Source organism: Stenella coeruleoalba (assembly GCF_951394435.1).
Source record: "Stenella coeruleoalba genome assembly, chromosome: 3".
Classification (NCBI taxonomy): Eukaryota; Metazoa; Chordata; class Mammalia; order Artiodactyla; family Delphinidae; genus Stenella; species Stenella coeruleoalba.
The window spans coordinates 150,313,221-150,330,720 of NC_137148.1; positions in this window are offsets into that span (position 1 = coordinate 150,313,221).

The following is a 17,500-nucleotide window of genomic DNA, read 5'->3' on the forward strand; positions in this document are numbered from 1 at the left end:
CCGCCTGAGCTCACGTCATCCTCGTTACATGTGGCAGGGATGGTCGACCTGTCTTTACAGGAATGCAAAATGAGGCTCAGAGAAGTAAGGGGCCACTCAGCTAGAAAGTGTGCCTGGCACATAGGAGGCACTTGAGAATAGTTGCTAAAGGAAGGAAGGAACAAACAGACGAACAGACAAATGGGAGGATGGGTAGAAGCCCATGCTCTTGACACAACACTACACTGCCTCTCAGGAGAGGCCACGATATTTCCTTGACTCAGCAGACCCTCCTGCTAGCGAGGCTCAGACCCGGAGCCTGGGGGGGTCCCTTCATGCTGCAGTTCTGACCCTCTCTGGTGCTTTCTATCAACAAGGAGTGGCATGGAACAGGCTTGCTGGGGCAAGTGTGAGGGGCCACAGGGAGGGACAGGGAGAGGTGGGGTGGTGAGGACATGACAGGCAGGGGTGGGGAAGTTGGCCCCGCTGCACCCTCTGCTGGATGCGGGACCGTAGGTGTGGCGGCGGACACCTTGGAGCAGCTCTTTTCTCCTCTGTCCTAGGGGCTACGCTCTCCTTTCCTATTTTCAGGGTTGTTGAAGACACCCAAAGAGGTGAAGGAGGTGGCAGCCCCAGAGAGATGAGGGTGTTGCTGGGCTCTCCTCGCTGACCGCTGCCCCTCCCTGAGCCCACTCTTCCCTTGGTTCCAAGAACCCCTGTTGTGGTCCCCCTTCCCCATCCACCCCTGCCTTTTCAGTCCCTCTTTCAGCCCACCGTTCTCTCCCCAGCCACCACATGTGCTGTTCCCCAAGGCTCAGTCCCGAGTCTTCTCCTCTCACTGCGATTTCTCGCCCTCTGTGGCCTCGTCTCCACCCACTGAAGGTACCAAGAGACTTACCTCTAAGGAGATTACTCACACATGTGTACCTGGAGCCCAGGCTCCTTCTGGGAGCCTTTGACTAACTTTCAACCTCACCGTGAGCATGTCCACAGCTGCACCTTGACCATCTCCCTGCACCGCTCCTCTCCCAGGGTCCCCCTTCTTGGACAGAAGCCCTGCCATGGGCTCCAAAGGTCAATCTTGGCATCAACTTTCTCCTGGCTCCGCGTGGTCCATCCTCTTGTATCCTAGCTCCCGCTTGTATCCACCATTTACCTGGTTCTCTCCACCTGCCCTGTCATCGCTCAGTCCCACTGCCATCCCCTCCATCAGGACAATTGAAACAGCTTCCCGTATTCCCCACTGGCCTCCCCCAAGCCCACCGTCCACCCCACGGCCACACTGGGCTGTGCAAAATGCAAACCCATACAGAAAAACATCTTTCCCACAGCCCTCAGGCCCCGCGTGGTGGGGCCGTCCAGCCTCCTGTTGCCCCACACTCCCTTCCATCTCTTCATCCCAACCCTAGCGGCCTTCTGCGTTGGGTTTCTTTATCTCACGGCTCCTCCAGCTACCAGGACACACACAGAGCTGTTTCCGTGACTTGAAAAGCTCCTCTTGCCCTTTCAGCCACAGGATCTCAGCCAAAACATCACTTCTTGAGGGAGTCTTCTTTGACCCTCCCTATTGGGTCAGTCCTCCCCCCCGTACCCACAGAACTGTCCTTGGAAGCCATGGGCATGGTTGTCACTTACAGTCATCTGTGTGGTTCCTTGACCCCTGTCCGTCTCCCCTACTCAGGAGGTCATGAGTCCTGCCTATTTCTGTTGACCCTTGTATGTCTAGCCCTTAGAAGACTGTTTGGCCTATATAAGGCACTATTTGCCCCAGTGGCCCCCAGAGATGCTCAGTCTCTTGGCTGGATTCCTTCTGGAAACCCCAGAATCCCCTTCTTGGAAATTTCCCCAGGAGTCTGAGACAGGTGAATCTCTAAGTCATGGCCAAGTCGATGGAGCACAAGACTGGTCTGGCTGATCACAGACTCAGCTGGTCAGGGCCAAGGTCAATGTGCTCACATGCCACTTGCCACTGCAGGTCTGGCTGTAGCCGCCCCTGCCCTCCTGGGGGCCTCCTGGAGCCCCTGATGGCTGCAGAAGTGGGGCGCATGCTCCCTAGAGGAGAAGCATCTGTGGTGGGCCCTCAAATCCATGTTTTGGGTTACCATCGTGTTCCAATAAAGCTATCAAAACAGATGCTGCCTTGCGGTTTTATTTTTTCACTTCCTGGTGAGGAAATACTCCCCAAACTTCATCATATGGTGTGTCTTGATTTAGAAAAAGAATTATCATAAAATGTTGGGGTAAAGGCCAACTGGGAAATTGCCTTAAAAGGTAAAAGAGTTTTCAGGTAATTAGGTCTCACCTTGAAATGCCCTGTTAGAAATGAGGGGCGGGCTGATCAGAAGGGTCAGATCTTCTTCCTGCTCACCTAGTGAGCCAGGTACATGGTCGGCACTCAGTAAGTGTTTGTGGAATGGAATATTTCAGAAATTGTCAGATCCAGAGATGCTTTTGGTAGGTGGGAGAAAAAGACATCTTTAAAATGGAAAACTTGTCAATCGGGGAAGTCTTCCACAGTCAAGAGTAGGTGGGTGAAGTGTAGGTAAAAAACCAGGTCAACAAAAAAAATTCATTGATTCTGTGCAAGGAATGATTCCCAAAGGCACCCATGAAAGGGTTTGGAAATGGAGGGAGTTGGCCAGTGTCAAGGTCACCGTTTGATAACTGCAGTGTCGGTGGTGAGCAGTGTCCCCTGGGGTGGAAGGAGGAGGCTGTAGGAGGCTGCGAGATCCTGAACTTCGGGCCCTGCAGAAGGGCGCACCGAGACACACCTTGATGCATTTCCACAGGAGGCAGAGAAGAGGTCGTGAGTCATCACAATCAAAGCTTACAGGAGCTGATCTGCCAGCAATGGATTTTGATATATTTCAGGGCAGAGAAGACAGAGCATGTTGAGAGGTCCTTGGGGAAGATGAAAGTAGTAGACCGATGGAGTCGTTAGATGACGTCAAGCAGTTCTATGTAGATGGTATCAAAAGGATGGGGAAGTGTCCCCGAATGATAACTGTGCGTGCAGTAAATATCGGGGCACTTTATAGGCGCCCAGCCAGGGCTGGAAGCCTGGGAACCACAATTTCCAGAATCCTGTTCCAACAGGTTCAGCTTCCACCAGCGGGAAGCAGAGGAGAAGCAAAACCATTGTTGCTAAGGTCAAGGGAGGAGGGACAGCGGGAGGGGAAGTAGGCCCAGGTGGGTACAAGGGCCTACCGCAGGAGTCTTGGAGCAGAGAAGTTCTAGAGGGAGCTGCACTAGGGAACATTGTCTCATCCTGTGGGTAACGGGAAGGCTTTGAAAGGCCCTCATCAAGAGGGGACTGAAATGATGAGGTCTGTACTATAAAAAGATCTTTCAGAGTCCAGTCTGGGGAAATCCACTGAGGGGGCTGGGGGTGGAGGCAGAGTGAGCGCAGGCAGCTCCACTGCAGGGGTGGGTTGACAGCGGCATCTTATTAGGATCTACTCCAGACCCTACAGCAGACTTCAGGCTACAGGCTGGGAACCCAAAGGAATCAGACCCTCCATGCCCTCCAGAGAGACAGGCATTACCAGGGAATCAGAGAAGGAGTGGGACAGGGGGGCTCGGGGTGGAAAGAGTGGGAGGTGTGTGTGTGTGTGTGTGTGTGTGTGTGTGTGTGTGTGTGTGTGTGTGATGTGGAAGGATGTGGACCAAAGAAGCATGAACTTCTAAGAGGAAACATTCCTGGTGCACATCGGGCTGTGTTTAAACGCAGGGTAGAAGTGTGGCAGGTGGTGGAAATGCTCGGAGCCAGGAGGGAGGGAATCCACTTGGCATCTCGTCTCAGCTAAACCGCTGACAGTCAACACTTGGCTGGTCAGACTCCGTCTGGAGCCTTGGGGGAGAGTTGATCGTCTTCATTGTCCGTTTCAGGGGGCTCTTTCCAGGTCACTCAAGCAAGGAATGACAGCCTAGAACACACTTCTCCCACCCCAGTTCCCAAATCCCACCAGAATTCCAAGCATTCCAGTGATAATTCAGGAGCCCTCAATGGTCACCAACAGCCCACAGGGTGACTGGGAGAAGGCTCCCTTCACCTTGCCAGCAGCCCTACGGGGCTCATAATTTTGTGATTTGGGAGGCCATTGCACCATGACCACAACCTCCCCATTCAGGGTCACACAGAACAACATGTTTCTCACACCCTGAGATGCCACCTTGTGAATCAGAGCACTGGCCTGGCTGGACCTCGGCCCTCACTCCCTGGGGCTTTGCAAAGGCTCTCATGTGCCCGGTGGGCCTGGCAGGATTCTCAAGGAAATAGACCCCCAGAGGGACATGCCCTCTGGGCTGTGGTATTCCCAGATAAACCAGTCCTTCGCTTTCAACGGACAATTCCAAGCCCTTTCACACATCTAGACGTTACATCAGCCCCTCCACAGGCACTGGTCCAGTTTTTCTACTGGGCACAGGCAGAGGTTAGCATCCCCACCACCTGGGGACTGAACGGGGACAGGGCTCACCCCAAGTTAAAAATCCAAGTGACATGGCTTCCAGCCCAGACCTGCTTGTCTCCAAAGTCCAGATATTTTTTTAATCATTCATATTATGAAATTAATTTGTAAGGATTAAGCAATAATCAGACACAGCCTCTTTTCAAAATTGTGACATTACAGAGAAAGCCGGAGTTCCTTGGACCACTCCTCCCCATCCTTTTCCTCTAGTGATCTCCAAGGCAGCCACTGCTAACAAGTTTGCTGTATGGTGTTTAGTTCAGTTTTGCTTGGTTTTCAACATAAAAGTTATACTGCACCTCAGGACCCGAACTCAATAATCTGTCTTCAAGTTTCAACTATATTAGCACATAAAGGGCCCCCTCCTTATTTTGTCCCATGGTATCGGTACCCACAGTTCATTTAGCTGTTTCCCCTAGCCATGGACATCTGAATCGCTTCTAATTTCTAGCTATTTAAATAATAATATGCTTTTCCATTACAGGTTATTACAAGATATTGAATATAGCTCCCTGTGCTATACAATAGACCCTTGTTGTTTATGTATTTTATATATGGTAGTTTGTATCTGTTAATCCCAAACTCCTAATTTATCCCTTGCCTGACCCTTTCCCGTTTGGTAACCCATAAATTTGTTTTCTGTGTCTGTGAGTGGTGTTTCTGTTTTGTAAGTAAGTTCATTTGAATCACTTTTCTGTACACCTGAAACTAACACATCATTGTAAATAAACTATACTTCAATTTAAAAAATAATAATATGCTGACCATCTGAAACAATGTTTCATTGTGTACACCTGCAAGTGGGTTCTGTTGTTATCGGGGGTGGTGCGTGTGTGTGTCTGTCTGTCTGTGCACGTGTGTTTAGCATACCTACAAGTGTAACTGTGGATAGGGAGTATGTGTGTTGCTGAATACCCCTCCAGAGAGGCACAGCTCGTTCAAGCTCCCACCAATAACACTAGGCGGGGCCTGGCTCCCCAAAGCCCCACCATCCACTTGTGCCTTTTCTACCATGCCCTCTGGCTTCTTTCATCTCTGAGAAATTAGAATATTCCTCCTAGAGATGCCCTACCTCCAGTCAGTGCAGGCAGGTCATTTAGGTAGAAGAAATTTTCAGAGACCCCCTTGGTTTCGCTCCAGGTTTCCCATGAGCTCTACCAAGCCTTGCCTTCCTCCTTGGGGTCTCTTTAGCGGAGGACAGCCTTGCCGAAGCCACACCACTGGAGAGAGGTTGTATCAGTTCACAAGAGCCACAGTACTGCTGCGTAACAAACATCCACAAACACTCCCAGCATATGACAGTAACATTTATATAACTCATGAAGCTGTAGGCTGGCTAACAAGGATGGGCTCTGCTGGGGTTGTTCATCTTTGCCCCATAAGTCTCTCTTTTTCTCTTGGGACCAGCAGGCTGACCCAGGCATGTTCTTCTCACAAAAATGGCAGGGGCACAAGAGAGCAAGCCCAGGAACACAAGTGCATTTCAGGTTCCTGAGCATCTTGCATGCAAACATACCATTAACCAAAGTAAGTCTCATGGGCAAGTCAAGGACGGAGTATACCTACCCCTCCCACGGAATTGAGGTGGAGTGAAGGATGAATGTTAACTGGATGACCATCTAATGCACTACAGTGGCAGAGCCTAGGTGGGAACTGAAGTCTGCCTGACTCCAGAGCTCGACATCCTCAGGATGGAGGAGACCTGGGTCTCCCAAGTGATTGGAAATTCCCTGGAGCTCCCTAAAACTCCTACTCCTCAGTATTACAGTTGCTTCCAGCCTCCTACATACCTTATGCTCGTTCTTTACCCTGGCCTACAGCAAGATCTTTAAGACTCAAATCTGGGCCTTGGTATTGCCTGGCTGTGTTCCACCACCCTTCAGTGTTCCACCACCCTTCAGTGTTCCACCACCACCATTTCTACTGTTCCCTCAAATTATCATCACTTGAGCAGGGCATTCAGGGACACACTATGGTCTGGCTCTGCCTAGTGGTCCAGGATCCTCTTGTACCTCTCTCCCTATGCTCCACCCTCCCCATCCAGCCCAAGACCCTAGCCTCTTACACAATCTCACTCTATGACTATGTCCCCTGCAGAATTCCCTTCCAAACCTGAAGAATTTCCCTTAGCCATACTTCAAATTTCAGCTTTAGCATCACCTTCATTTCAAAGCTATCCCTGCCCCTTCTTAGAATAGCTTATCACTTTCACCCTGGTGCACGCCTCTGTCACAGGACGCATCTTGCTCATCCCAGGGGTTCCCAGACTCGGATGACCAGAGGGGCCCCCTAAGTTCACTGGTGTAAGACAACAGCAAAGGGCACACTGGTGGATTTCGACCAGCATTCCTGCAGTTGGTCTATGCCCCTGCCGTACTAATTATATATATTCTGAGTAACACCCCAGCTGAACGGGGCTGCAGCAACTCTGTGTACAGTGATGTTACTTTTTGGGGATGTGGGGCCTGATTCTATTTTTTAAGAGAAACCATAAATCTGGATTTCTATTAGTAATTTTCAATGAATTAATATTTGTGAAGATCTCAGTAAAGTGCTGGGCACATAATAAATATCGCAGAAGTGTTAGAATAAATGAATGAATAGATGGATAGATAATAGAAAGATAGATAAATAAGAGAGAGACAGATAGATGAATGATTGATAGGTAGATAGACAGATAGATCTTTGAAAAGATGGCAAAAATTTTTAAAAACACTGTACAGGCAAAACCAAGACTTTTCACAGGCTACATTTGACAAGAAGGCCCAGTTCTCGGCCTCAGATACAGGAGAAGTGCCCTGTTTCTCTGCAGGAAACCTTGGAGGAAAGAGCAGGGATATGGCATGTGGCTTCCCACTCAGAGCAGACATCACTGAGGCTATCTCCACCACCCACACTCCCAGCCCTTCCTGCTTGCCTTCTCCCTCTGGGTGAGGTGGTTAGGGTGAGGAGAGAGCAGAGGAGAAAAATCATGGAGAGAATGTGAATTGCTTCTGTCTTGAAAAAGGTTTCTCTGCAGCGCTTGAGAGATCCAAAGAGCCTCCAGGTCCTCCAAAAGGGTCTTCGATGTGCTCTCTCCTCCTATCTCCATGGCCAGCAGCCTGGATCAGGCCTAGCTGTGCTTTCTTGGGTTCCAACTAGCTTTGCAGTCTCACTTCTCTCCTCCTCTAATACGTCCGGCCACCTCGTTGCACCCACAAAGGGTGAGTAGATCATGGTCTCAGTCTGGCTTTGAAATCTGGTTGTGTGAACAAGTTACTTTACCTCCTTGCACATCAGAGTTGCTGGAGATCATGCTTGCAAGGTACTTAGAACAATGCAATAAAAGAACTTAGATATTAAGTTCTAATATCTTAATCTAAGATAATCTAATATCTTAGATATCTAATATCTAAGTTCATGCTCAATAAACGTCAACCATTGCTACTGCTAAAAGGCAAATCATTCTCAGCACTCTTGCGCTTAAGTACCTGTGTGGCTTTCATCACCTGTGGATACAAACCAGGCTACTTGGCTCGGCATTCACAACACTGCCTGATCTAAGCCATGCTGTCCCTTGGTGCTCCCATCTGGTCGTAGGTTCCAGTCATGAGATGTACACACCCTACCCTGAATGGCTGTGCATTCTTGCTTTGTCAGTTCTGAGCCTTCCAAATGCTGAGACCTGGCAAGCCACCCCTTCCCCGAAGTTGGGGAAATCCCCCACCACCCTTGGAGCTCAGTCCAGGATGTGAGACCAAGTCAGGGCTGCCCTGGGTACCCAATATCTCATAGAGATTTAGGGATGAAGATCATTCTGAGTTTACTTCAAGCCCTTCGCCCTGGGATCCAGTGTGCATCTGATCTAGTGGGCTGAGCCAGACAGGACAATGAGAGCGACAGATGCAGTCCTTTCTGACCCTCATTTCCTCATCCATGAAATGGTGGTGCTGCGTACATTCTCCTTTATGCTATTTTTAACCTAAATGAACTTTTTAAGAGAAGGCCCCTTTATTGTTAACTGAGTCCCCTTTTTTTCTGTTTAGCATCTGCATGAATCTGAAAACACATTTATTTGCAAAATGATGGGAGAAGAATTTGGAGTTCCTGAGGCACAGTCTGGGGTGGCAGATGGTGAGGAGGAGGGATGGGAAAAGAGGAAGGAGACAAGAGCCACCAAGATGGGAATCATGCACATGCCCCAAATGACACTTCAAGGAAAAGGGAATGCCTAGTGTTCATGTTGTTTTTGTGAGCATTGACGTGATGTAAACCCTTCTCCACCCCTCCTCCTCCAGAAAGATCTCCAGAAGGGTCCACTGTCCTTGTGCGTATTTCGTATGAGTGGCTTTTGGGGGGGAATCTGGGAAGTGGAATTTCACACCTGGGTCCATGTAGAACATAACAGAAGGGACCCTAGAGGAGCTAGGTACCTAGAGGCAGAGGAAACTGTAAGAATCTGAGAGCCTGAGCCCTTTGGGAAGCCACCAGAGTTTTGGGGAGGGCTGTGGACTTCTTAGAGGGTAGTGAATGAGTGAGATCAGACCAACCTTGTCCAGATCTCAAGGGATCGGGAGGCCTCAGATGTCATTTTGGTTACACAGTGTTCATAAAATCTACCTTGTAGGTTTAAGAGATATGATGAATCAAAGCATTGATGAATACACTGAGACAATTATTTGAAGTGGATTTTTCTCATGGTTACACGCTCCAAATAATGGCTGCCTCATAATGCTAGACACAACGTGGTGAAATCTCTAATTTGATGAGCAGGCCTCACAAACATCAAATGCTAAAGCACCGGGTGGATCGAAGCAGGTGTTTCAAATGGTCTGAAAAAGTTTAGACTCATATTACACGTGGGAAGAGGAGATGAGAGGGTCCTCTCCGTTCTTAGAGCCTGTCTCCACTGACACAGGTCACTAAAGACAGGCTCAGCCCAAGCTGAACTATGGTTTGAGCCAGGCAGGCAGGGTAGGGAGCTCTGAAACACCATGGAAATAAGCCTCAAATATGTTCACTCTGATATCCAGACCATTCTTTTCTCTTAGATGGCAAAATGTGCATTGACCCCTACACTTGCAACAAAGTAAATGTCACTCTCTTTTGAAATTAAAAAAAAATCTCTTGCTGTGCTGATCCTTCCCTGGGTTTTCAATTTTGTAAATTGAGATATAATTCACATACTATACAATCCACCCTTTTAAAATATACAATTCAGTACTTTTTAGTATATTCACAAAGTTGTCCAACCATCACCACTGTCTAATTCCAGAACATCTCCATCATCCCCAAAGAAATCCCATGCCCTCTGGCAGTCACTGCCCCAGTTCTGACAACCACTGATCTCGTTTCTGTTCTCTGTGGAGTCACCTGTTTTGGACATTTTGCAGTATACACGTGCAGTCGGAGAGCACTTGGAGTCCACAGTGATATCTGCTGAAATTTAGAAACTCAGTCGTTTCTGCTGCTTACCAATAAAAATCACACTACTTACCAATAAAAAAAAACATGTATTACCTAAAATTAAAACTCTTTGCTCTACCTCCCACTAAGTTATTTGATTTAGATACTCCCCTAAGGAACCTGAGGAAGGAACCATGATACCCAAAAAAAAAAAAAAAAAAAAAGGAAATGTTCAGCTGAATACTTTCAGAACTGACTCTGCTGGGATGATAGACATGAAGGAGTAAACGACTTTCTTTCTGTATGTAGTTTTTACTAACAGAAAAATCAGTTTTCCCCTGACCCATCTGCATAAACGTGGAACAGAGATTGAAAGACATAGATTTGAAGGGGTGCCGAACTATTTTACCTGCCTGGGTACCCACTCATCTAGGTCCAGCCATGACCGTGGCAAAGACTTGCTCAGGAAACCCCTTTTCTACTGTTAAGAAAATTCATTCAAAACTTGGGAATAAAGCTAAAGGGTGACAACATGTCCTTTGAATGTCATACGGGAGTGTACCTAGCAGTCCTGACCGGGATTACTTGGTTCTCTAGGGGAACATCTCTTTGTTTGATTTACTGTTTACTATTGATTAGAGACCAGACTCTGCAAAGTTACATAACTTGTTTAAGAGTGCTAAGTTGCAAATAATTTTCTTTTGGACCAGGAGAAATGCAAAGGATTTCTGTACAGTAGAAAAGATAAGGCCAAAGGTTATGGTTTATTGTTCTGTGGGACACCAGCCAGTTTTGTGTCTGATTTAGCAATTTCAAGATTCTTCCTTTCCAGATATATAGCTGCTTCTCAGATACTTCTTTGAGCTGGTTCTACATTCCTTCTTGTTCCCTCATTAATGGCTTAAATTAATCTGTCACATGTTGACTATACATTTGTATGTCATGATTTTAATCTTTCAAAAATTATACTTTAACAAAGTGTTATGTTTCTAACCACAGCTAGTGAGCATTAATGCGGCTGGAAGTGTCATTCTATCCATTGGACACCATGAGCACAAGCAATTCCAAGATGTACAAAGGTATTTGGGACCTGAAATAAATTCAGAGCCTCCAAAATATGGGAAAAAAAGTAAATTAAAGAACCAATAAATGCTTAGTTAAATATCTACAAAATACAATATTTTAAATGTCTATGTAAAGTATAGCTTATCACTCATAGATCACCTCAACTCACGATTATAAAGAAATTATTTTTAATATGGGATATTGTCTGTGGTCACAACTTCTGTTGTCAGGAATCCCTCAAGACAAAAGAGGAAGGCATATTCTGTGTGCCAGTCTCACCAACTGTAAAATGCAAATAAGAATAGGTATGTACTTGGAGACAATCTCTTAGAGGGACAGCTGGTCCCACCTGCCCTATTTCTAAGATGAGATTGATTCTAGGCTACAGAATCCCAGGTCCACATGCCAAACCCACCTGGGACCTCCAGGATCTGGTGGGAGAGGGTGGGCACAACTTATGCCCTCCTGTGACTTCCTACACCTCCAAACCACTGTGTCATCTCTCTCTGTCAGGTGCCATGCTTCAGGGCCTCTGGGTTAGGCTGGGGTCGTGATGCACGTCAGCTGTCCATCCTGGCAACAAAACCCACCTCCCCCTCTTCATAGCCCACCAAACTTCATGGGAAACCATACTAATTGGAGGCTCCTTCTACGACCTGGTGACAACAGCCATCCAACTGGTTTGGCGTCATAGAATCTTTGCTGCAGGCCGTGAGGACCTGGCACTAAGAAATACTAAGAATATTCTGGTTTTGAGCTGTCTTCTGGGTAATCCATTCACCACTGGTAACCATGGTAACATTTAGGGGCAAAGAAGAGGTCTCAACGGGGATTTCACGTCCTCACGTCCACAAGGTCGGGTCATCAGCTAGTTTTTTTAAAGATCCTCATCTCAATGTCTGATAGTCTAGAAGTATCGATTTTGATCCGCCATGGACAGAAAGTAACATTATAAAATAGCATTACCATGTGTTTCAAGCACAAGAAACTGAACCACACCAGAATCACTCTTAACAGCCATGGAGTGGAGGTTAAGGCTCCCATTCCCACTTCTCTGAAATTGTGGTCTGGCCCACCCTATCACTGTTGACAAAGCCAAATTCTATTTTGACCCAAGATAGGAGGAGAAAGCAAATACGTAAGCCTTGGATTTCAAGGTTTTTACTAAGAAGAACCCCACTCCTCTCTCAGCCTCAAAACCTTAAGATCTGAATTCCTGCTCCAGTTCAAGTCCTAAGGAAACTTTGGGGCTTGTCACTTCCTCATGTGTACCTCAGTTTCCCCATCTGTAAAATGGGAGTGGTCATTAGTGTAAGGATCAGGTCATGATTGAATAAGACAATGTCTACATAGTACCCAGCACCTATTTGGTACCTAGTAAATATTTGCTTTATAACTCCCACCATTTTAAAGTAAATAACTACTTCACATGTCACCAATTGAAGGTAGTAAAGGTTTCTAGGTTTTAAATAATTCTGTAGTTTGATGAGTGATGAAGATATACTAACCTGGGAGACTTACTCCACATCTTATCAACATATGAAGATGTTTTCAGACCCCATCTCAAATGACTATTAATGTTGAATTCAATTGCAGTTCACCAGCTGGCATAATATTACTGCTTGCAGAATATGTTTAAATATAAACATTGATTCGTTTTGATTTTGCAGTCTTATTTTTATATTCTGGAATAATATGAGGCAGAAGCCACACGGGGGAGGGTGACGAACCAGTGAGAAGGGCAGGAAGCGCTGAGCTGAAGGTTATAAACTGCGGCAACTGCTGTTGGAGCACTCCTGGAGCTGTTTAAATATTTAACCAACGTTTAAATAGCATGTGACTTGCAAAGAATTGGAAAGGATTGAAATCCTTTATTTGGCAAGATCAGATCAGTCCTTCTCCTTCCAACCAGTGGTCTCCAAAAACAAAAGTGACACGCTATTAGGAGAAAATGGAAATGTTTCACTTTTGCACGTTGCTGAGTTAAGGCTGCTGGGTTCTCTCCCAGCTAAACTTGTTCTTCCATCTTTTTAGTCTGTTTCTTGCCCTGGCAGGCAGCTATCAATCATGGCTGCCCAAACCTGCGAGCACCCCCTCCCTTTTTCTGTAGTATCTTCTGTTGTGAATTTCTCCTGCCCAATGGAGAATGCAAGCATCTGCCTTTGCCAGCTTCCTCGGCCCCTCGGATGCAGACATGTGACTTAGAATTTCCCCGATCAAAGGCAGTAAGAGCCTTTGATTTAAAAAGACGCTCTGTGGGGAATAAAGACACAGACCTACTAGAGAATGGACTTGAGGATACGGGGAGGGGGAAGGGTAAGCTGGGACGAAGTGAGAGAGTGGCATGGACGTATATACACTACCAAACATAAAATAGATAGCTAGTGGGAAGCAGCCGCATAGCACAGGGAGATCAGCTCGGTGATTTGTGACCACCTCGAGGGGTGGGATAGGGAGGGTGGGAGGGAGGGAGACGCAAGATGGAGGAGATATGGGGATATATGTATAGCTGATTCACTTTGTTATAAAGCAGAAACTAACACACCACTGTAAAGCAATTATACTCCAATAAAGATGTTAAATAAAATAAAATAAAACAAAATAAAAAGAAGCTCTGTGCAGAAAGTGGTGGGTTCAGGCAGCAGTGCTTCAAGCTGGTGGGCGGGACGCAGTCACAGCTCCGGCCAGCCAGTTCTGCCACAAATCTCTGAGCTTTCTAATAACCCCTGAGCTGATAAATCCTTTCCTGCCTAATACGCAGCCCCCGGCATGTAATAGGTCCTCAGTGAATTCTCACTGAATGAGGGTCTGTCGAACCGAAACCTCTGCTGGGCACAGCTTTTCAAGAACCTGTATGCACGCTTGGGGAGAAGGGCTGTTTCTGCTTTGAGTTATGTCTTCCCTGGTTCACTGAGAAGGCAGGGGCTGTGCCCTTCAAATCCTTGGTTGCCTCGGCCTGGCAAGAGCTTGGCACCGAGTAGATCCCGATGAATATTGAATCAGGGAGGAGGGAGCAGATGTGTGGCACCAGCCCTGACCCTGGGCTGGTATTTTTTCATGACCTCTATCCTACCTTTCATTCCTGTCTCTCTGGAGTGGCTTTTGCTCAGGTGTATCCCTGGGGGTACCTCACCCATCTGAGAAGGTTGGAATGAGGGTCTCTCCCAAGATCTCCCATGGATGCGAAGCAAGAGGGCCCCCACTGTGGTTCCTGTGCTTTGGAAAATCCTTCTTTGGCCCTCCAGCTGCACCTCCCGGGGTCATGAGTCTGTCGGGCCAAGAGGATGTGCTCACAGGAACCCACTCCTGCCTTGTAAACACACTTGGAGGAATTAGATCCCTGGATTTCCTTAGCCACATGGTGCAAAGCCCAGTTCTAGGTCCTGTGCAGCCCTTGCGCCAGATCTAAGCTCGAGAGGGCAGACTGTGCACTACATGCATGGCTGGGCCCCCGGTGGCTATTTGCAGAGGGAGACGTATGGGGTTTTAACCCTTGGGTATGTTACAAGACCTGGGATATAGGGGATGGAGCCAGGGTGGAAGAGAGGAGGGGTGGCCTCATGCCAAGTTCTCTCCCACCGTGCTCTGGTACAGATCTCCAAGGAGTCTAAAGATTCTAGATTTGAACCTGACCTTCCAGGTAGTTTTTAAAGTGTACTTTGTCAAGGTCAAAGGATAGAACGTATGTACTTTTAATAGCTTGTCTGTGTACTGGTTACCTATTGCTGTATAACAAATTACCCCCCAAACTTAGCAACTTAAAACAGCACATATTTATTTATTTATTATTATTATTATTATTTTTTTTTTTTGCGGTATGCGGGCCTCTCACTGTTGTGGCCTCTCCCATTGCGGAGCACAGGCTCCGGAAGCGCAGGTTCAGCGGCCACGGCTCACGGGCCCAGCCGCTCCGCGGAACGTGGGATCTTCCCGGACCGGGGCACGAACCCGTGTCCCCTGCATCGGCAGGCGGACTCTCAACCACTGCGCCACCAGGGAAGCCCAAAACAGCACATATTTATTATCTCACAGTGTCTAGCATCAGCAATCTGGGACCTGCTAAGTTGACTTTTCTGCTTCACAGTCTCAGGAGGCTGCAACTAAGGTGTGTAGGCCCAGGGGCTACGGTCTCAACTGAAGGCCTGACTAGGTTCGCTCGGTGGTTGTGGGTAGCATTCTGTTCCTCACAGAACTTGGATCAGTTCCTTGCCACGTGGGCCTCCCCCACATGGCAGCTGACCCAGAGGCAAGGAAGAGAGTCTGCTATCAAGCCATGAAACCAACATGGAGAGTTTCGTAAACTATTATGGAAGTGGCACCCATCACCTCTGCCATAGTCCGTTGGTTAGAAGCAAGTCACTAAGCCAGAGTGTTCTCCTGCACTCAAGGGGAGAACACAAAGCACCCCCTTGCCGTGCCCAAAACGTCCCACCCCAGGGGCTCCAGCAGAACCCAAAAGCCCTGGGCTGAGTGTCTATGGCTCCCGCCACAGAGCCCAGGGCTCCCAGAGCACCACCCTGTACCCTGGACAGATAAGCAAAGCCCAATTCATAGAGAGAGCTTCCATGAAGGACAGAAATGACCACCTCCAGTTCCAATTACCAGCTGAGCTAATTGCAAACGTAATGGCAATTGAAGGATCTAATTACCAGGCTGACCCAGAGAAGCACCCCCTCCCCACGTCTGGGGAGATTCCTGCTGCCTCTTGGGGGCTACAGACACCGTGGAAATCCCATTCCTGGAGAAGCAGAAGTTCTGGCCTGTGTCCCGGAGACCAGATGGCCAGAGGTAGGCCACCCCCAGATAAGGCTCTGCAGGCGAGAGTGGCCTCTCCCCATGGGTTTCTGCCCCAGCCCTGGGCTCTTAAGCCACTTGACCTACTCCTGTGCTACACACACGCGCCAAATATGAGCAGAGGGCTCTCTGTGCCGGCATCTGGGTCTTGGCCCTCTCCCTTGCCCTTCCCTCCCCATGGGTCTGTACACTAGGCACAGTCAGCCCTGGGGCTCTGTCTCCCCTGTCTGGTCTAGAGTTTGTCCCCAGCCTGGCTCCTCTTGGAATACCCCTCCTGCTTGCGTGCAGCCCCCGGCCTCTGGCTTCCACGACCCACCTGCAGGACCCATTCTTGGCACTTCCTGCCAGCAACACCCAGGTCTGCAGAGCACATCCCAGCCAGGAAGCCCAGCCTGGCCCGGCCCTGGGTGAGCCCAGCGTAGGCCACAGTGCAGGAGCTCATAGATCACTGTGGAGAGGATGAAGGTCAATGAACAGAGGCCACAGAGGTGGCCTCCTCCCCTACCTGACAGCAGCTCCATTAGGCCTCCTCCAACTACCCCTCCACACCCCCAAAATAGCCACCCTTGGGCCTAGCCATGCACATACCATCGGTATGGTCCACCCTTGGGAGGCTGGAGCTGGGGCAAGGCCTGCACAGATCCTGGAATCAGGTCCCAGGTCCCCAGGATGCGATCTGGAAGAGGGGTTGGCAGTGGGCTCCAGGTGGCACGTCCTCCAGGGCCCATGGACTCCTCGCCCATGGGGAGCGGCCCAGCTGGAGAGCCAGGACAGGGTCTTTCAAAGCATGGGGACCACGGCAGGGGTCCCTCTTGCCTGGGTCTGGGGGTTGCACTGGGAGAGCTCCTTGTTCTGCAGAAAACTTTCAGACTCAGGAGTGGCCTGACCACTCTCCTGTTCCAGCCTTTTAATGGGACCCCATTGCCCTTAGGACAGAATCCACACTTCCCGGCTGGCCAACCTGCGGCTCTCTGCCTCTGTCACTTTATCCTCTTTATCCTCTGCTGCTGCCCCCGCTGCCGCCTTGGTTCCTCCAGGTTCGGTGGAGGTCCTGAAGCTTACTCAACCTGGGGGGACAGGGGTCTCCTAAAAGTAAAGAACGCAAAATGATGAATGCAACATGAATTCCCTGGAAAGGGAGGACCACCGAAGCTTTGGGCCATTGCATCACAGCTGACTTGCCTGTCTCTTCTGGACTCGTCTGACCCCAGCTCCCCTCTGACACTCACCCCACCTGCTACCTTCTTTGACCAGCCTTTCCCTGGCCCCTCCCTCCACTCCCCATTCCTGCCCAGTTTAGGGCTCCCAGGATGCTCTTGGGTGTGACTTCACAGTTCCCACATCTCCCTGCATCATGGGTGTCTCTCAGAGGGTTCTACCCTCCCACAAGGCTGGGGGCTCCCTGCAGGCAAGGGCTGGACCAAGTCATCAGCATCTTGGCTTGGGGCATCCAGGTGTCTCTGGAGACTTGTTGAATGATTTAATGGATGAAAAATTTTCCCACAAATACGTAAATACATGAACATCTCTAATCTGTTCTAGAAGACTTATACATTCAGCCGTCCAAAAGCAGGGCCTGCTCCGCCAGGAAGGTCTCCTGGAACCCACCCACAGCTGCAACCAGCCTGAAATTCCCAAGCTCAATACTCCCAGACCCCGGAGGCCAGGCATGGGGAGGCCACCAGGGGGCAGTGCGGGAACATAGATGTTCATCCAGCAGCACCTGCGAGTGCCGTTCCCTAAGGCTTCTTTCTCCCTGAAGAAAGCATTTCCGCCCAGCCCCGTCATCCTGCAGCTCTGAGTTCCAG